The sequence below is a fragment of the Siniperca chuatsi genome, linkage group LG18 (genome assembly GCF_020085105.1).
Source record: "Siniperca chuatsi isolate FFG_IHB_CAS linkage group LG18, ASM2008510v1, whole genome shotgun sequence".
NCBI lineage: Eukaryota > Metazoa > Chordata > Actinopteri > Centrarchiformes > Sinipercidae > Siniperca > Siniperca chuatsi.
Genome location: NC_058059.1, coordinates 24,453,362 through 24,475,290, shown reverse-complemented (window position 1 = coordinate 24,475,290; position 21,929 = coordinate 24,453,362). Strand labels below are relative to the sequence as shown.

The window sequence follows — 21,929 nt, the reverse complement described above, 5'->3', positions numbered from 1 at the left end:
TAGGTTTTCACAAAATAGGATGAAAAGAGTACAAGTTCAGTCATCATTCTTGAAGATACCTGCTCCTGCACTATTATCTAGACAAATGGGGTTCCTCACAAATTGTTCAAATGCCACACCACTGCTAAACTGAGCATTCTTGGTTTCAGGGTTAATTTACGTGGGTGCTCTAAAAGCACAACTGGCCTATGTCTAGCCCAGCCTAGCCCCTGAAGTTTAAATGGGTCAACACTACCACTAAGGCAAGTCAGATCTCGTCTTTTCAACATAATTTCATATATCTAAAATCACCATCACCATGAATCTGTAATAACAGTGTTGCTATAAGTGTAACTAACTGATTGACTTCCCAGAGCTGACGTGTATTCAGGGAGCAGGACGACACAAAACCCAATCCTTGTGTGTCCTTCACAAAGACATTTCAGCTCCCATCCGGAAGTCATTCTCAATTGGGAATGACTTCCGGATGGGAGCCGAAACGCCTTGTCCAGATGACTACGACTGAAACCTTTTCCACGATGGAACACTCCTGGACGAATGAGGGACTACACCGTATTGGTTGATATAATTGCTCCTCCTCATAGTCATGACATGGTCACTTTGTAATGAAAAGGTCTAAAGTTCAACTGAAGCCAATATGATGCTTCAGTAGTACGAGTTACAAACATTATGTGGGTATCTTACAAAGCTACAGCCTTTTTAGTACAAAATTCCCTCTTTGTTTCTCTGGACAGTGTTTCCCTGCTGAGCTTGTTGCCAGTGTTGTCTTGAAGTTCCTTTCCCCATCAATTTGTGTTTCCCCTAATCTTATCTTGAACCTAGCTCTGACTCTGACCCTAACCTGTTGTCTTCAGCAAAAAGAGTAGAGAGTAGCTCACTTTTTTAGTTATAAATATATAGACTAGAATTCTAATGTATGTACAGTCATTTTATTACACTATGAATTGATTCTGGTCAAGTGGTCATTGCAACAGTAGTTCTTTGCCTGTCAGGGCATGATCAAGCTAAAATGAGGCGTTAAGTTGCTCTTTAACCTCAACCCAACCTTAGCCCAAACCCTAAATTACGCCCTAACCCGAACCATGGAGTATAGCGCTGTAGGAAACTCTATTCAAAGGTGAAACAGACTTCAACACAAGACTGGGACAAAACATCAGCATTCAACCTACACGTTACTATTAGGATAAAAAATATCCACTTGAGTTGTCTAACTCAAACTGCTGAAGCCTCGTATTAGCTTCAGCTACACTTTCAAATGCATTTTTTCCACAGAACAAGGACTGTGGATTTTGTCCCCCGTTGGAAGACACCACTTCACAGTCAGTGTGGACTAGAGGAATGATTACAGCGACCAAAAAACAATTTCAATATGGACACGTGAGTATTGTGTTAAGAGACTAGAAAGAAATCCAAACACACTCTTAAGTTTGATATTAATAAATTGGATGGTATAGTCTTCAGTGATATGTGTTCATACATTAAAAGAACATGCACACTGTTAAAAATTATATGAGAAAGACTTTGTGTACTAAAAAAAGTGCTAAAATCTAATCCAAAGTACCAAGTATAAAAGAATCACTTAAATCTCTGGAGGGATCTTTGTGGCTGTTTTGTCTTTAAGTGTCTTATCTGTTTTCATGCTTTTATGTATTGTGTGGACCGCAGAACGAGTAGGATCCTAATAATATCCTAAATCTTTAGGATTTGTCAGTGCCAAGGTCTGCAGTAAATATGTCTGGTCTTCTTCCTTAAATGGTGCAGAAACAGCTGGTGACAACAGCACACGATATGGCCACTTTATTACTCCAGCTGCTTGATTAATCTCTCTGTGCTGAGCGAGCTCAACTTCTAGAGGCCAACAAGGTTAACCCGGTGTCTTCTGGCTAGCCTCCTTTTGAAAATGTTGGTTGATGGAGGAAGCCTGCATGATGTGTTCAGTGGCTGTATGGCTGCTCACAGTATGTCTGTGCAGGCGGTTTATGGGCCTGCAGGGCCAGTCCTCTCTGGTTTCACTGAGCAAAGAGAGGGCACAGCTGCAGCCACCAATGCTGAAACCCTCCCCAGCCAAGACAACTGCACTGCTGCACAAACAAGGACCATGTTGTGTGTGTGAAAGGGCTCCAGACACACAATCCCTAATGGAGCGGATTAGGCTGGGCTGCACAACTTTGATACACTGTTCCAGGCAGCACAGTATTGACGCCTCTCTGTCCGCTCACAAAAGACTGCCAGGAACCGAGACCTGCTGTCTGAAGTCTCTCCAAGGCCAGACAAAGGCTGCACTCAGGCCACGGACCAATATTTATTTGCAGACACATGCAGTGTTTGGGGCCCGTTTTCTCGAATGCATCCAAATGTAGCTAAAATGAGAAATACAGAGTTGTGTGATCTTTATTGCTAGCTCAGAACTCAGTTAGTAAATGCTTTAGCATTTGGTAAGAATTTGTTATAGATACCAAGTGATCAGAGAGTTGTTTGTCAACTTACAGGGCTGATATGTGTGCTACAAGGTATACATGCACCTGCGTGACTGTGTGTTTTTAATGTATAAACATAAAACTGAAATTGAATGATGTTTTCTAAGCTTTAAACTGAAGCTTGTGTGTAAATAATAACAGCGGCTGGAGGTTAACAATAAGATCAAATTTGACGCGCAATATTTAAACCAGCAACAAGCTATGTTGTTGAAACTACTTCAGACAAAACTGAAAAAAAACAAAAAAAAGATAACACAGGGGCCTCTAGTTTCACAGCGGTATGTATGTACATCTCTGTACCAGCATGCCAGCTACTGATGATATCGTGATTATTTTAGGACATTCAAGGCTCGGCTCCATTCTGTATGTGTCCCAATTGCACACCGTCACTATATACCCATTGCAGCTGTATTTAGAGCACAGTATGTTCACACTGGAACCACACTAAAATTGAGTGTGGTAATGGTTCTGGGCACTTTTGTCCCACAATGCAACAGATGGAAAAAAGTGAAATTTATAGACTGAATAGCTCCAACGACAGGTCGTAAAACAAAAAAGAAATAATACCTCGGAAATCCAAAGTTGTTTTTTGACTGACCTACGTCTATGTGCATCTTAGTACAAAGCAGTACACTACATCAAGTTTGCATCTGTTTGTTTCACTTTGAGGGATTCTTCAGGAAAGAAGTGGGCACAAGTAACACTCTTACTTTCCCATCAAGGCTCATTGGTTGTGCCTGTCAAAACAACAGCTGAAGCTGATGAAGTAGGCCTACAGCTGACTCTAATGGATGTTGAGCAAGCCTGACAAAGAACAGCTTAGACTGATTATAGTATATAATTCTGACAAGCTGAGCTCATGATGTGCTAAAATGAGCGTCATACTGAGGATAAAAAAGAAACACTGGAACAGTGGTGGTATAGAATGACAAACAAACATTTCTTACAGTGAGTACACATGACAGTTATGAAAGTCTCAACTGGAAGATGTAGTTGCAAAGACTTAAATATCTTTGAATTGTTCACTCAAAAACATCCGTCACTTCTGGTTGGCTGACTGAAACCTCTGAGAAAACACAGCTGGTGTGTGTGTGGGTGAGAGAGACAGTGTGAGCGAGTGAGTGAGCGAGCAATGCTGTGTTTTGGCTTTCATCTCACACAGTCAGCTGTGTGTCTCCCTCACTCACTTTCACTCGGGAAACACCACATGTGTCATCTTATACCCTTTTTACACAAACATTAGCACGTATTTGCAGGGGGTCTTTTGTTTTGTTTTTTAAACGCGAGTAAACCCGCTAAAAATAGGCAATTGATTCCTTTCACACTGCCAGTAGACGATTTGCCTTTTCTGTTGTTTTCATGGTCACGAACGCGCCGGAAAACAGGGTTATTAAACAGTAAAAAGCAGCATGGAGGCTAGTGACAATGTTACGGTGGTTGCTGTGTGTAGCCCATAGACTGTATAAAAAAAAAAGGTGTAGCCGTCGTGTCTCTGGGGACGGTTTGTCACCTGTCACCTGCCCAGCACGGTGACAGGTGTGTTTACGGTGTTTGTGTGCTCTGAAATACGTCACAGTGCGGATATAAAGTCACGGCTGACGGACTGTTAGCCTAGCATGCTAATCCTACATAAACATTTGGATGAGACGTTTACATCCACAGATAGAAACAGATGAAAGACTTGCCCCAGAAAAAGGGGGGAATAATTAGCATGTTTACATCACTGCCAATCGGAGCCAATAACTACTGCAGAGTCATTTGACTCGGGAGTGAATGCCGATTATACCCTTTCACACTGAAGACAAAAGCCAGATGTTAGCAGTTGTTAGCGGGGTTTTTGTCCAGTGTAAAAGGGGCTTTACAGTGTGTTTCAATGCACACAAACACTCCAATTATTGCAAGTCATCAGCTTCAGGGCAACAGTTCAATTCCAGCAGTTAAGATTCAAGTTGACATGATTTCAGTAAGAACCTCAGTTATATGGACTGTACATCCATGCAAATTGTATCCCCATATCACAACTTGATTCCATTGTTTATTTTGATGTTAATTAAGGTAATCACACAAATATGCTCCTCAGTTTCAGTTGTCCTAGCACTGATCAAGCAAAGATTAAATCATTATTGCCCATGAAAATACAGCCATTGTCACTGCAGTAAAACTACTGTAGTGTTGGAAGCTATTCATTAGTTCTTAGGACATATTACTTTAGAGTGAATTCTCTTAACTCCTTCCAACACTTACAAGTCATGACATGGTAGCTCCTTTCAGCATTTGTACTTCAACTGACACTTCAGTTCCTTTCAGTACTTTCATTTTAACTGTCTCTTTGACACCTTTTATGCCTTTTACATTTAGCACTCAAACTTCACTGAGACTTCAGTTCTTTTTAGCACTTCCACCTTTAACAGCCACTTCAACTTCTTTCGGTACTTCAGATCTGGTGCAACTTCAAATGTGCATCATTTCCTTTAAGATCTTCAACTTCAGCTAGTAATTCCATACAATAACATTTCAAAATCTCCAAAGAATCCATCATTTAAGACATTTAATCTGTTTCAACTACAATTTCTTAGCAGAAACGAGTGCATGTATAACCTTTTCAGTTTTACTACTACAGTGACAAAACTTAATTAGCGGTCTATATGGGTCAAACTACAGTATGTAAAAAATTAGTAAAGTGAATTTCACTGGCAGGCTACATGCTGAGAGCACTGATTCATTCCACAGTAAGCCTGGCCATTCACCAAAGTGTGAATGTGTGTGATTTTAGCAGGTGCCACTTATTAGACCCATTAAAGTCTCTCGGGAACTATTTGTTCGGTCTTTCTCCAAGTGAGTTCCTTGTTTTTCTTAACAGGAACTAGCCTGGGAACCAGACGAATCTGCTGAGCTCGTGTTTCATTTGCTCTGGCAGATATGTCTGGCCCCCCTCCCATTTAGACAGATTTCCAACAGTCCTGGATCTGGTCGGGCCAGTCACAACTGTTGATCTAACTAACTGTTGACAGGCTGATACGTTGACTGACAGGAGCGTCACCGGTCCAAATTTGAAAAGTCACATGTAACACGTTTTGCTGCACTGATTGGTTCCAGTCTGTAGGTCCACCAGGCTCACGAAACTCAGATCAATCTGTCAAAGTGCTGATCAAATATAAATCAATTCAGTTACTGCATTGCCTATTTTCCTCCTCAAATGTTTTCAGAAACACATTTTAATGTACTGTTTAGCTGTAATTTGATAAAGTTTGTGACCAGGCCGCTATTTTTTTGCTGCTTGAAAACAGATCAAGCACCCCCCCAACTTGCATGTGTCGCTCAGCGCTACGTCACATGTTTCGTTGCTCTGATTGGTTGTGGGTCTATCCAATTGTGTGCCAGAGGCATTTTGGTCTGCGCCCGTTGATAACAAATATCAAAAAAGAACTGAGAAGTTCCAGACTAATAAGCATTTGAGAATTAGTCTGACGACGGCTAAACTGGAACAGGTGGTGCATTTGGAAAAGCTGTGAATGGACTGTATTTATATAGCACCTTTCTAACTAGTGAAAGTTAACTACATATCACATTCACACACCGATGGCAGAACTGCTCATTAAAGTAACTACTCATTCACACACACCTCAGGAGCAATTTGGGGTTCAGTGTCTTGCCCAATGACACTTCGACACGTGGGCTGGGGCAAACCAGGATCGAACCACCGACCTTCCGATTGGTGGACGATCCGCTCTACTACTAAGCCACAGCCGCCCCCATACACAGCAATCAAATGACAAGCTGGTATATAGCGCAAAATATAAAGTACCATTTTGCAATGGAAAATGGTAAAAGTCCACGTCCAAAGTCATGAAGATGGAAAACACACCAGCGATAAAGAATAAATCCAACAGAAGCATCAGAAGTTTAATAATCAGCCACAGAAAAGTCTGCATCTTCAGTTTTATCATGTAAACATCTTAAATATGTCCATTCTATTGCTATCTATTGCAAACTTTGCACTTGCCGCTATGTTTAGGAAACACAGCTAACTCTATTCATCAACCTGATTACCACCCACTGCCAATGCTTTCCTACACATCCCAAAAGAAATGTAAGACATGATTTATAATACTCATAATTGTTTTTAAATATGAAGAAATTCAAATCAAGGTTATTATAGTTTTGCATTTTTCATTTGTTTTTATTTTTATTTCGTTTTGGTTTTTTGTTTTCAATTTCAGTTTAGTTTTAATTAGTTTTTTTTATCACCTTCCACTACTACAAGGCACTTGCTTTTATCTGTGACACAGACATATTCAAAGTAATCCCAAATGGGACTCTGGTGCTTTCTTCTGACTTTCGCTGCCGCCATGATGCCAGCCGTGGCGTTGACGGATCGGCAACACATCACAGACTGTGAGGTGCCGACAGCTGGCGTAACACTGGCACAGCTAAAAGACTGAAAGATAGATTTCATATCCACCTGAAATACTAGGCTTGTGTAGTATGAAATAAATTGACATAGATGAAAACTAAGGACATTTTCTCTAATTTTAGTTTGTTTTAATAAGTTTTGCAAACACACAATACAGTTTGAGTTAGTTATCGTTTTTTGTAAAGCCTCGTTTTTAATATTTCAGTTAACAAAAATGTATTTTTACATATAGTTTTCGTTATTTAGTTAGTGTTCGTTAATAATAACCTTGATTCACACTCAGCCAGCCTACAAGTCATGTATAGACGAAGGACTTGGAAACGAGCCTTAAGAAATACTCTTGAAACCATTTTTGCTTTAAAAAGAAGTCCCCTCTCTTCCCCAATTATAGTCTGATGTTTTTCAAAATAAATTAAGCTTCTCCTATGACATGATTAGACATGCACCAAAACTGTAATAACAGCTGAACTAAACTAACACTTGTTGCTGAGACAGATCGAGACCTCCCTGAGGAACACCATGACCCGGGGTTGAATCAATCCACTGGCCATGTCACATCAGTTCTTGATAAACATCCATTACTTTAGGGCAGAAGCAATTCATTGCAGCGCAATGTATGCTCTGACTGTTTACTGTGCACACAGTGCAGTGCTACATACAGACGGCAGAAAAATTTAAGGAAAAACCTTAATAAAAGAGTGGAGAAACATATCAAATGCAGATGCTTTTGTTATGTCTGGTTATGTTTGTTTTTCTTTATATCTGCTGTACTCAGGTCTCGCTAGGAAAAGAGATCTTGCTCTCAGTGGTAAATGGACTGTACTTGTATAGCACCTTTCTAGTCTTCGGACCACTCAAAGCACTTTACAGTACATGTCATTCACTCCATTCACCCACAAGTGTCAGTGTCATGTTTTAACATTCATATTCCACGGTCAAGTTAGCAATAATAAATATGCAACATCTGGTTAGACTTTCAAAATAAAGCTTGCTGAGAAACATTTCAGTTTGGTTAGGTTTAGGCACCAAAACTTGGTTAGGTTTAGGAAAAGTTCATGGTTTGGGTTAAAAATAACTTCCTTAAAACAATCAACATTGACTATTGGTTTTACACAGGAAACAAACCCCAGTCTCCCATGTGAAAGTCCTGTGTTTGACCCATCTATCCACCCCGACCTTCCTCCAAATGCAGACTTTGTCACTCTTTATACTAAGTCCTTTTCTCCCGTCATTATCACCCCCTGCTGGTACTGCACCTTCATACATGCGTGTACTTTTCATGCCTAGGCAAGGCAAAATGTGACACTGACACAGTATCCTCTAGTGGATCAGCGGGTGTGCCACTCTTTCGCGTGATACTGGGCTGTCCAATAGAGTTCCACAGACTTGACAAGGAGCACTGAAGCTGTTCTGGAGGCTTGTGGTGGCCTGACTCCGTACTAAGACACTTCACGTTGATTTTTCCTTTAATTTGTCACCTATCTGTATATTTCACATTTTGAAAAATAACAAACATGCACTGTTGCCTATTGGTCCGTTAGACACCTTTTTCACACAAAGGAAACAATACTGAATACTGAACAATACAATAATGAACTGATAATGGACTATGGGCTCTGTTTTCGTGAACCCTGCGGAACAGCACAAATCACAGTCAAGTGTGCCACGCCCAGTGCGTCTGGGGTGTGCCAAATGCACTTTTGGTAATTTCATGGCCAGGCTCGCCTGGGACAGCTGTGGCACACTGTATAGTGCATTTATGGGAGGTTTAATGGGGATTATGGTTGTCATTGCAAAATGCGCCAATATGAGTGGCCATCTTTTCCCCAAATTTTTGGGGGCCCCAAACATTTGCCAGAAGGTGCGCCTCTGCATAACATCACTCCAGCTGGAGACTGCAGATGGAACATATCTGCAGCATTCAGCTGTCGACCTGCTTTGAGCAGGCAGGTAGCAGACCATTTGAGACTCATTCGCGACACTCAGATTAAAAAGGTGCGCTGCCACACCCTCTCCTCCCACTGGGGCGCACGAGTAGCCAAGATAACAAACCCATTAAAACAATTTAAAAAATATATAATATCAAATAAATCAGTTTTGCAGTCTTCAACTACAGAAGAACGTCAGCATGTCTTCCATCCAGACATTGTGTTGCATAAGGTGAAAGGAGGACTGCTGCACCCATTCTGTTCCAAGAAAACTTGTGTCAACATCCTCCTGATATAGTCGGGCCTTGTGGCAAAGAACAGTTTGGTCTAGTGGTTTAGTACGGGTTTCTGGGATCTCTGCTGAGAAAGGATGTAGACTAGGTCATAACTGTCAGTTTTAGAATTTAGGGCTTTTGCGTTCCTGAGGCGCAGTTTATAGCTAGATTTACAGTCAGAGTTTGTTTTATGGCAGAAAAGAAATGTAACATTTCCCCACCAGAAAGTTATTCCTGATAGTATGGATCATGTATTTCATTATACTGCATTTTAACAGTGGTGGATGAAGTACTTAGATTCTCCACTTTAGTCACATCACACTGTCTAAAAAAATAAAGGCATCAAAATTTGACTTCGTAAAAGTACAGAAGTAACAGCAAAATGTACTTAAAGCATCAAAAGTAAAATGTGGAATTGTCCCTTTCAGAATGCTGTATAGATTATATCGTGTTTATATGTATCGGGGTTAATGGGCTTATGACCCAGTTTTTCACCCGGCTACGGCCATGCCAACTGGATAAATGAGTCAGAATAGAAATGTTCCTATTTTTGTTAAAAGACGGGGAAGAAGCTATGAGATGAGTGCTGCTTTTTTTTTTCCCCAGCACAATAAACATTAAAACAAGAATATTGGAAAACTTACCTCTCCAGCTGTCCATTGCTTGGCGGTAATATTATAATAAAAAGAAAACCAAAAATATTCCGTATGGTAAACCTTATAGACAATGTTAGAAAATGTCCAAAAGTTGAAAATGATACTGCATTAAATATCCTTCATTGAAATGTTAATGTATGTCAATGTCCTTCTTTGAGAGCGCACACAGCGAGGTGCGGATCCGTGTAAACTTCAATGTGTAACTCTTAAACATGGTGTAGGCTACTAGATTAGAATTGGGGGACGTGTTATTTTAATGTAGCCTATATGACATACATTTGAAAAAATATGGCCCATTTTGAAAGTAAAACCCTCCAGTAACTACATGTTGTAGAGTAAACTGTACTCCCCTAATCCTCTGAAATGAATGAGTGCGCTTAAAACGGCAAAACTAAACCTGTACCCCGCAAACATCCGACCCGGGGGTTTGACGGCAGGTCTATGCTTACAGAACACAGCAAACAGCGGCAAGCAAACGTTTTTGACACCGTTTTTATCCGCAGTAAAAACACGTTATTCACATCTCGTCTGTAAATCGATAGCCTAGATACATTGGCTGACTTCTGTAGAAAAACGTGTACCTTATTTATGAGAGAATAACGATCCCGCCTTGGCTCATGGATCCGTCCTTTGGTGCTGATGGTGATATATCCAGCTGTTAATAATGAAAAAACAGTGCGGTCCTCCTGAAAGCCCGCAAGACACAAGCTGAAGTCGTTGAACGCGGTGTTTCTCGCGGTGTTCAGTAAGATGAGGAGTCTCCGGCAGCGTCTTAACACTGAAACTTTTCCCCATTCTCAAAACCCTGGCGCACTGCTCCCGTGACATCACCAGCCCCTCCACCAATGACGGACCGTCACCGTCCTGCAGGATATGTATCATTTATATGCAAAAGGAAATATTTCTAACGAGGCTACATTCTGACTTGTTAAAAGTCCAAATAGCTACAAATAAATTATGGACAGCTGAACGGAGTTTTGACAGGACAGGAATGAGTCAAACTGCTGTTTCTTTGTGTGTACTGTAATAAACCTTGTCTCACACATGTGGGAATGTAGCCTAGAGAGCCGCACATAGAACATGTCTACTGCGCACAGTCAAAGGAGGAGGAAAAATCCATACAGCTGACAGCCTTGCACACAGGACGCCGGGGCCACACCGCCTTCCTTCACCTGTGCATGATGGGTTAACTGCTCCATTTACGAGATGTGGTTGAAAGCGTCGGAAAATGCTTAAAAAAAAAAAAAAGTGCACCTTGAGTCATGTTCCCCAGGAATGAGCATCCCAGGATGGAGAGGAGGTCTGCAGCAGGACCCACGTGAAGGGATTACTGTATGTATGTGATCACAATTGTTGTTATGGTGAATTCATTCATCAGATTTATGAGCATGTCAGTGGCTGGATGGGTATGAAAAAAAGAAAAACATCAACTAATGTTTTATTCGTTCAGACCTTTCCCACAGGTATGAGTTCATTTTAAATAGACAAGTTAAATTACTGGCATCGAGATGTTTAGGGCATAATGTGGTGCTTTATCTGCTTCAACCACTGACATTTGAAAAGACAGACATGTTGGAAATACAGTATGAAGTCATGAACTGATACATGAATCCACAGTTATTGTGCGTGAGTTTTGTAACCCCCATGTTATTTAGTTATATACCACAGTGGACACACACAATCATAGCTGTTATTTTTATATCGTAACTAACATTTAAACTTATTCAGAATAGGGTACTCATTATTACTTTGCTGATTGATTGAATGGTAAATGGAATGCATTTATATAGCGCCTTTCTAGTCTTTATACTACATATCAACATTCATCCATTCACACACACACTGATGGCAGATGCTGCTGTGCAAGATGCCAACTGCTCATCAGAAAGAAACTAATGTTCATTCACACACACACACACACACTGATGGCACAGCCTTCGGGAGCAATTTGGGATCCAGTATCTTGCCCAAGGACACTTCCGATTAGTGGACAACCCTCTCTACATCTAAGCCACAGCCGCCCTGAAGGAAACTCACTCCATCCATGCAACGCTGTTCCAGAAGAAGTAAGTAAGAAGTCCTAATTTTACTTTGCTACTGTGCCTCATTTTATACCTGCTGTGGCATCAGTTTAAGAGAACACCTGATACACCCCACAACAAATTTTTTCTTGCAGTGTCTGCAATTCGCTCCATAACAGATCATCATTGGGGCCCTCAGGCTTAATTTGATAATGACCCATTCACATTGTTAATTATCTTATCTACCCATAATGCTTGCCAATGGGGATATATTATGAATGGAGACCATCTTCCAAGTATCAAAAGGTGGATGTTAGTCCTAAATCCACAACCTGAGGGGTCCCCCAGGGGAGCATTCTGGGGGTGTTATTCTTTGTATTATATATCAATGATTTAAAATCTGCCTGCTCACGTGATCTCTTTCTTTATGTGGATGATACAGAATCGATAATAGTACATAAAAATAAAACTACAGTAGAGAATATGTCGAGTGCTAAGCAGCAGAATGTTGCAATAAAGCTTTAATGACTTGTCCCGTAATTTAGGAAAATTGAGGCCGTTCTTTTTTATCTCAAACCAAGCTCAGATCTGGATTTCTTTAGTTAAGGTAGGTCTGACAATAATTGCAACAAAAATCACATATATTTTAGATAACTTCTCCTCAGGAGAGGTCATGGCAATAAAAGCATTCAGCAAAATTTGTCAAAAGGCTAAACTCTTGGCCTGATAATCAACCCTGCTGATTTACAATTATTTTGGGGGCTTCAGTTTAACACCAGTTTGTCTCTGCTGCCACATGCTGGTAAGCAGTTCTCCACAACTCATCAAAAGCTGCAGACTGATCAAAATAAGCATATTAGAGTTCAATCCAAATTACCTCCAGCCATTTTTGAAATCTTCTTATACTGGAAAGGGGAATTATTCAACTACTCCTCTATCTAATGAGGAACTCAAAGGAAATAAGCATTTAGTTTGTTTTTTGGGTGTTTCTGCAGTCTAGTGTTTATTGTGGATTTTCTTCTGTTTAAAATTGGAAAGGGACTTGCAACAAATTGATATAGTTATAACCACCAAACCTCTTGTAAAGAATGAGTAGTTGTCTGCTTTTTGAGCAAGACTTAAATTAAATTTTATTTATATAGCGCCAATTCCTAACAGAAGTTATCTCATTGCACTTTTCCTATAGGTCTAGCAGTCTAGACCGTACTCTTTCTAGACCCAACAAATCCCACCATGAGCAAGCACTTGGCAACAGTGGCAAGAAAAAACTTCCTTTTAACAGGCAGAAACCTTAGACAGAACCTGAAAACAGAGTATATTACACCGGAGTATTAAACAGAGAATATTGCACAATTATTTAAAGTATTACAGTGATGTTAATGATCCAATGTCAAGTTTATCGACTTAAGGTCATATAGACTGACACTTAGAGGGAGGAGTTAAAGAGTTTGATGGCCACAGGCAGGAATGACTTCCTGTGGCGCTCTGTGGTGCATTTTGGGGGGATGAGTCTTTCGCTGAAGGTACTCCTTTGTTTGACCAGTACGTCATGGAGTGGGTGGGAGACACTGTCCAAGATGGCATGTAGTTTGGCCAGCATCCTCCTCTCTGACACCACCGTCAGAGAGTCCAGCTCCACCCCCACAATGTCACTGGCTTTACAGATCAGTTTGTTGAGTCTGCTAGCGTCCGCTACCCTCAGCCTGCTGCCCCAGCATGCAACAGCATACAGGATAGCACTGGCCACCACAGACTCATAAAACATCTTCAGCATTGTCCGGCATGTTGAAGGACCTCGGCCTCCTCAGAAAATAGAGGCGGCTCTGGCCCTTCCTGTAAAGATCTTGAGTGTTCTTAGCCCAGTCCAGTTTATTGTCCATGTGTACTCCCAGGTATTTGTAGTCCTCCACAATGTCCACACTGACCCCCTGGATGGAAACTGGGGTCACTGGTGCCTTGGCCCCTCGTGGGTCTACAACCAGCTCCTTAGACTTTGTCGCACTGAGCTGCAGATGGTTCTGCTCACACCATGAGACAAAGCTACCCACCACAGCCCTGTACTCAGACTCATCACCACCGCTGATACATCCCACCACAGCAGAGTCATCAGAAAACTTCTGAAGGTGGCAGGACTCTGTGTGGTGGCTGAAGTCCATGGTGTAGATGGTGAAGAGGAAGGGAGAGAGGACAATCCCCTGAGGGGCCCCAGAGTTGCTGACCACGCTGTCCGATACACAGTGCTGCAGACGCACATGCTGTGCTCTGCCAGTCAGGTACACCATCCGGCCAGCAGGGCTTGATTGCTTGTGTTGCGCAATTTCAAGGACTGTGGAAAAAACCAAGGTTCTAATCAGAAAAAAAATTAGTCCAGAAAAGTGTGGCAGTGAGTTTTTATTTGTTTAATTAATCATTTTTCTTTCACAAACTTACTATGCTGGTGGCTAGCTTCAAGCCCTTACCAGTGAGTTTTACAGGCCCTTCAGGAGCACCCTTGGCTGTCTGCACCAAATTCGGCTGGACCCTCCAAGGACCCACTGGGCTTGGATAAATGCTGCCTGTAGAACAATCATGCCTCCACCTCACTACCGTTTTTGGCTTTCTCCCTGTTTCTCGTGTCTCAAGAAACATTCGGGGACAGCTGTGTGCAAAAGCCCATTTGCGCACTCCCAGGTGATTGCTGTGAATGTCGGGGAGTGCATGGACCCGCGCACGGACTCGTGCATTTTTCCAGCACCAGCTTCAGAACAGCGACGGACAGTTCAGTCAAGCTCATCAAGGACAATTAACCCCTTTTTACTTTTCTATTGTGATTTGTGTGCGTGAGTCATAATCTGCTTGTGAATGTTTAACTGTAGAGCAAGGTTATTTTCCATTACCATGCTTACCTTTGTGTATTTTCCAGTTTGTGTTTGTAATATTATTGCTGCATCTCGAGATAACTTAAATAACGAGTGAACGCTAGTATAGGTTATGTTAATAATAATAATAATAATAATAATAATAATAATAATAGGTTCTCTGAATACCTCTGAATACGTGTAAGTGTAAAGTGTAACATTTCTTTAAAATGGGGAGCTGTTTCACCAGATTTATTTGAGATTCAAGATTTATAATCGTAAATTTATATATATTTAGAATTGAGTTTAAATATATTTTCCTCATTAATTTTCAGAACCACACAAAGTCACTGTTGTAATCTCCCTGCACTGGAATAAATTAAGCATCCTTTTGGAACCGATGCTCTGGCCAGAATCACATTCTTCATAGCTGTCCAACCCAAACCAGTGTATCCCCAAGGTCCCCATCCTCACAGGCACCATGCTGACAAATGTTCCTGTTTCCGTTGGAGAAAGGTGAGGGCCTCCCAAAGCTTGAGACCCTCCACAGCCGCTAGTGTGATTCCACACAGAGCGCACTCCGTCATGGAGTGGGAGGGTGTAGGGGCCAGATTGGAATTGGGCCAAAAAAGGCTGCTGGTGGATAATTAGCCTTCAAAATAAAAGCACAAACGTGCCGCTGAGATTTATTATTAATAAGAATTATTATTGCAAAATAATTGCATGATCTTGTACATACTTTATATTTGCATTTTTTTTTATTAATTGGCTGTTGTACGAAAATCAAGGCTTGGAGTCCTGTAGGTTTAGAGGAATTATACTTGAAGTGTTCATGTTCTTGATAACGGAACACAGACACAAGATAATGACCTGTTCCTGATATGGAGAGAGATCATTAAGCCACTGTGAAGTTGGCATAAAGAAAACCATCTAAACGTGTTGAACTTGACAGTGAGTAGGGAGCAGGTTACATCTGACAAGATTCAACGCGACTTTCAGTCAGAATTGAACCTGGCTATAAAATATTTGTACCTTGGGGGACTGTGGTACGGTTTGAGCAATCTGCGTACAAATAACACGGATTTACATTTTCAAATTGAGCATAGATGATATGTCCAATTTTGTGTGCATATGATACGCCAATCCTTCCCATTGACTTCTGTTGAGAGCAGATGCGTCCAAACAACTTGAACGGTCATGGCGTCACCAGAAGCGAGGCAACACAAGCGATCAGTGCGCCTGCGCTAGCCCCTGCCAGCTTTTGTTGTGACATTCAGACATGTTTGGAATCTTTGGAAACTTTTGAATCTTGACTAGAATGTAAAATAAAGTTCTGTGGGTTTGCCTGACTTAATTTGCATGAGGAACCAGCACACCTGTCACCTGTGAGTGTAAGCTAGAGTCTTACAGTGACATTTATATTAATGCAGAAGATTAACACTACCAAATACCTTAGCTTGTTTAGCTATATGGTCATATCAGGGCTGTGGTGGCTCTGTTGTATTTTTGTAAGTGCGCAATGACGTAGGCTAACATAAACATTCATTGATGTCCTCAGTCTTGAACTTGAAAAATAAAACCTAAAGGTGCAGGTCTGTCTGCCTGTCGGTCATTCTGTCTGTCTGTCTCTCTGTCTTCATACGTCTTCACCTGTCTTTTCCCGTCTCCCTTTACACCTCCAGAGAACAGAGATTCGTGAGGAGCAGAGGGAAACTTTGAAATACTTTTTTAAGGAGGGAATGACATGTGTTGGTTCACCCTTAATATCAAGTGTGGCCCTGTTTACTTTAAGGGTTCACAAGGGTCGTGAAACTAATGTATAGGATAGTATTTGGCAAGTACTTCACACACTGAAGACCAGAAGCAGAAATACTTTCAAGATTCAGCAGCACTGAGAGCACAAGGGCATGCAGACGAGGGACCTCAAAAATTTAAATGCATCAGAAGTTAGAGGTTTGGAAAGAAGCTTCATTTGCTTGGTGGTGTCATTATAATGTACTGTAAGAATGATTGACAGCAATTGTCATGTGATTTGAGCAAAACACTGTGACAGACAAGTGGAGCATATATATTTAGATTCTTCAATCATTTCAAATGAATTCATCCCAAATAAATATTCCAGCAGATTTTTTAACATGTAGAGTATACTGAATTAAGTCATCCAATGATTTGCATACTCAAAGCATGTAATACGAATGTGTGTAATGAGCAATTATTAAACATGAGAAGAAGAGGAGGTGCTTAATCACAACGAAATCTACCCTATATGAAAGAATATGCTCAGTAAGACCACACATAGTCTGTAAAAAAAAAAAAAAAAAAAAGGGGGGGGGGGTAGTAATTGGGTGAAATATTTACAAGGCTATCAACATCAAATATTCTCTCATCGAAGACATTGTCAAAGGCTTATACCACCCCTCTCAAACTGAATTCCTACTGGTTGGGCTAGTCTATTCAGAGCAAGGTGGTCAGCTGATGCATTAGTAGTGTCAGATATGGCTATAAGTTAAATTATTAGTGGAATATTAGACTCCACATAAACACATGTATAGTTAATGTAATCTCCCTCAGCACTTGTTTATCACAATATTTTCAAGTTCAACTCTGTTTTCATAGAGATTGCCTAGCCCTGTTATGAATTGTTTGAAATGTAGGTCTTCTTGTTTACCTAAATATTGTGAAGGTGTCCAAGGTTGAGGCTTTGGGTTTGGAAACGGCCAATTTGTCATTTGACCGCCAAAGGTCCAGATTAGAACTGAGCAGCAAAGGAGCCACTGACTTCTTGATTCAACACACAGCGAACTACTTTGCACTGCATTTCAAAGGTGACATTGGTTATATGAAAATCCACACAAATGGACTCAGGCCCATAATAGTGCAAAGATATGTAATACAATTTTATGAAATGAATAGTTGTTGTCTGTTGTTACATTTGCTGACAGCTCCTCAGCAGCAACACCAGGTGCAGTACCAAATATCAAGTCGATGTACTGTTTAACTGTTTTATAGTAAGCATATTTTCCAACACTTTTTTAGACTAATGTAAAGAAATGGCTTAGACCTGTATCTTGATAACCTAATATGCCTCCATGAATCAAATCAAATCAATGAATTATTTATCTAATGTGCCCATCAATCACAAGATTATGACACTAACAAAATGGCATGTTTATAGCCTGTACACTGGCTATCAACAAGAGGGGAAAGTCAGAATTGTCAAACTGTGTAAAATTGTGTAACACATACATGCATGTGTGTGTCCTTGTCTTTCAGAGGAGGCCGGAGGTACTGGAAGACTCCCCTACTCCCCCTAGTGGCAGTCCCTGGTGAATCAAACCATGACCATAAAGGTTGCTGGACTGCCCAATGGCCTTACCCTCAAATGGTAAATGGACTGTACTTATATAACGCCTTTCTGACTACTCAAAGCGCTTCAACTACATATCTCATTCACACACCGAAGGAACAGCCCTCGGGAAAAATTTGGGGTTCAATGTCTTGCCCAAGGACACTTAGACATGTGGGCGGGATCGAACTGCCGACCTTCCAATTGGTGATTGACCCGCTCTACCACTAAGCCACAGTTGCCCCTCAAGAAGCCTTCCTTTTATGGAAGGAAGCAAGTAGAAGCCATTTTGAAAGATGGTGAAATAAGTAGGTGATATTAACAGTGGCAGTTTGTTTCTGCATGCCAATTGGCTCTATGCAAAGTGGGAAAAATCAGGTAACACAGTAACACAAAATAACACAGGCCTATACGTGAGTCCTTATAGTACTGGGCCATTGCAAACATCCAGAACAGCTTTGTTGCATTTTTTAAATAGATTCTGTATGTGTCTTTAACACTTTGTGAGGGATGTGACACTATTCCTCAGTTGGAGTTTTCATGATTATAGTGGAACACATTTTCAGAGGCACCTCTCCAGAATATCTTATAAGTGTTTAGTTGAATGTGACTCTAGTGACTGTGATGGCCCTTAGCAATGGTTTACATATTTTTCATGCTCATCAAACTATTCATTAATAGTTATATGTCTAACATTCCTGTGAATTATATTCCTTCATTGATAATGCTGTGTGATTATTCTTTTCCAGCAATGCAGGAAGACCAATTATTTGTTATGCTCATAAGTGTTCCTTTTTTGCCTTAACATACCAATCAGATGCAGCACCAACCCCACTGACACAGCAGAGGACATGGACACAGAAGGTATGCCTAGTTGTTTTTATTTAACCTTATCTCTTAAATATATATATATATATATATATATATATATATATTAGATCCAAAAAATATGACCAAAACCTTGAGCTTTGTGTCATGGTTTAATGTCTTCAAATCAACAGACACAGCAGATGGCATCCGGACGAAGTAAGTCGAAGAGATATTAGAGGCCATGTGTGGAAATGGTATTTCTTCTTGTAATCATAATACATTCTGAACGCCAGTCACTACAACTCAGTTTTTGTTATTGCTTAAAATCGAGCTGACGTAAAAATTCTGCCAATAATGCTATTGTAGCTATTTCTGTTCAATCATTTACTGTAACCATGACAGTATAAATGCTGACAAATTATATTGCACATTTCTAATTAAGATTCAAAATTTGTATTAAGAAAGATGTTATTGTGTTTTGCTTTATGTACTTTAGGTGCACAGCAGATGGAAGAAGAGTCCTCAGAAACAGCCACTAATGTAGCTGCGTGATGACTGCCATTGAAGGTTTCTATCCAAATTGTGGTATTCCACATCAAATTACAGAGGCCCTGGCACCCACTGTCTCAGATCTTGCTGACACTGTAGGAGGCAGCAATTATTTTAACTTTTATTTAACCTTTATTACTCAGGAAGTCCCATTGAGATTAATGAACTCTTTTTCAAGGGAGACCAAGATTGGCAGCAGCACAGATACAAACAAGTAGCTGCTAATCATAAACAGTGAAATTCCAACAAATCAGCCTCCAGTTCTTTCATTTTGGATTTGAAAGCATGTCGCGAGATGAACTTGTTAAATTTGAAGTCTTTCAGGAGCAGATTCCAGGCAGAAGGTGTAGAATATAAACACCCTTTTTCCAAGCTCTGTACACACATTTGGGACCAAAAACATAAAAACATCTGAGAAGCCAAGAATTGCTTTATAAATGAATATGTACCAGTGTACAAGCCTATGGGTGGCCAACTACCTGACTGTATAACTCACAGTGGTGAGTTAAGGCTTTACAATTAGTAATAAATAACTTGCATCAATTTGAGAAGTTCATCTCTGTACATCTTGGCAAATAGTGAAATTATATTTGCTACTGTCCTGTGAAATATTCACATTGCAGGGCTCAGTGGGGCTTAATGTGGGGCGTTTGGATTCCTTGTGCCTTTATCATTACTTGTGCCAAAGATCAGTCCGAGTCTGAAAATTACTGAGAGTTAAACAAATACCAGAAATCAAAATGGCTGACCTTAACCCAGATTAATTCAATAATATGTATGTAATATTAGTATTAAGGATAACACTCAAGATGTATATAAAACTATGCATTATGAAGCTTGTGTGTCTCAGTTAATTGTTTTTCATGTAGTCACTAGAAGGGATATGACATTTTAAACAAATCCACCCAAAATTATGTTTGCATAAAAAACCCTTCTTTGACCTGCTTGTATCTTCTGATACAGTGTCAGCAAGATCTGAGACGGTCTGGTGAATTGACATGCAATACCCCAATTTTCATTTGGCAACAGTTGTAACTGAATAAGCTGCCTTTGAGACATTGCTTTGAATATGTTAATTTCACTTAACTGGCTTCAACTCCAAAATATTTAATTTTCCTTTGGTAGATCAAAGCAATTTGTGCTGCAAATCCAAATGCCACTATCTGTTAAAAATATATGTTTTATAGCCTGTGATTGTAAAATGTTTCATACACATAGCACAGTCCATATTTCCTTTGTAAAGTCAATATTACATTTCAAGTTTTATATCCCATTTCAAAACTATTACTGTTCCATTCTGTAAATAGATTTTAAAATTTCAATTTAATTGGAATATTATTGTTTATTTCATTATTATTATTACTTTTGTCTACTTTTATTCTTTGTTGCGTTTTTGGGAGCAAACAACAAGACACATTCTTTGTTTGCTTGCATTGGCTAATAAAACAGATTCTGATTGAATAGGTTATGTCATGCTGCCATAAAATCCCAAAACCAAGAATCATAAAGAAACAAAAATCTCCAGGGTTGTGTAAATAGCAGCCTATGCATGTCTCATTATTTGATGACCTGTGAATGAGAAGGAGATGGCCTTTTCAGCCATAACCCAAAACTTCAGGCCTTCCTCCAAGCCTGTAGTACTGATTCCATAGATTGTCAGCAATACTGTACAATAATCTCTGAAGGTCCACTAAAAAATTTAAATATACCCTGAGTACTACAAGACTTTAGAAATCACTGAGACAACAACTTCTACAAAAACAGTGTTTATTGTCCAAAAAGAGCAAGTTTAAACCAAGTTTTTTGGTTTAGATTGACAGCACAGTTCACAGCTCAAGAAAAACAAACATGGACCTTGTTGCAGTGTGACTAATCAACTGATCAGCAACACAGCACTCAATTAGATCCTGACCAGGCATAATGAAAACACACACAGAACATAAACTGTCTGAGTTTGATGACATTTGATTAGGACCGAATTAAGGAGACATTTTGAATGATGATAAATGCTTAAAGTAATCATTAAAAATCAGGAAGCAGCAAACCAGCCCCGTCATGAGTGCTTACAGTCATAGTTGCTATCAGAATCAGAATCAGAAATACTTTATTGATCCCCGTAGGGAAACTCTTTGTTACAGTAGCTCGCCTTTACGTCAGTGCACACAGGAGAAAGTACTAGAAAACGATATGATACACTATAAACACTATAAAAGAGGTCAGAAAATAAATTAAGTATCAGGTCGGTATAAGTATAAGATAAACTAAGTGTCGAGTACCAAGTGGGTTTATTGGTTGATGATGAAAGTACAGTATAAAATACAGTGTCACCAAATATGTAATAAGTAATAGTAATAAGCGGAGGTGCATGTACTGTCAAGAGTGATAGAGGTATATAATATCAATACAATAAATAGAAAGCTAACATAGGAAAACTAATATTGCACGGGAGTAGTACACAGAATATTGCACAGTTATTATTAATTAAGGCGGAGATGTAATGCTCAATGTCCAGTTTAGTGACCTAGGGTCAAACAGACTAACCCTTAGAGGGAGGAGTTAAAGAGTCTCCACCAAAAAGGGTGGGATGAGTCTTCCGCTGAAGGTACTCCTTTGCTC

General features: G+C 40.1%; 1 protein-coding gene and 1 long non-coding RNA gene across 4 annotated transcripts in view; one reads left to right on the top strand and one right to left on the bottom strand.

The window, feature by feature from the left end:
• The window catches only part of megf10 (multiple EGF-like-domains 10), a 94,461-nt gene extending 83,917 nt beyond the window's left edge, over nt 1-10,544 (bottom strand). Inside the window, exon 1 of one of the 3 annotated variants that reach the window (XM_044173376.1) lies at nt 10,332-10,544. The gene's annotated coding sequence lies outside the window, so the exon portion shown is untranslated. The remainder of the gene's footprint in view (nt 1-10,331) is intronic. The other 2 variants (XM_044173373.1, XM_044173374.1) reach the window with 2 other exon arrangements.
• A 7,342-nt stretch (nt 10,545-17,886) lies between these two features.
• LOC122865238 lies at nt 17,887-19,600 on the top strand. Its single transcript, XR_006375427.1, has 4 exons — nt 17,887-17,993; nt 18,772-18,818; nt 18,956-18,980; nt 19,261-19,600. It is a non-coding gene; the product is annotated as an uncharacterized LOC122865238 (long non-coding RNA).
• Nucleotides 19,601-21,929: the final 2,329 nt, after the last annotated feature.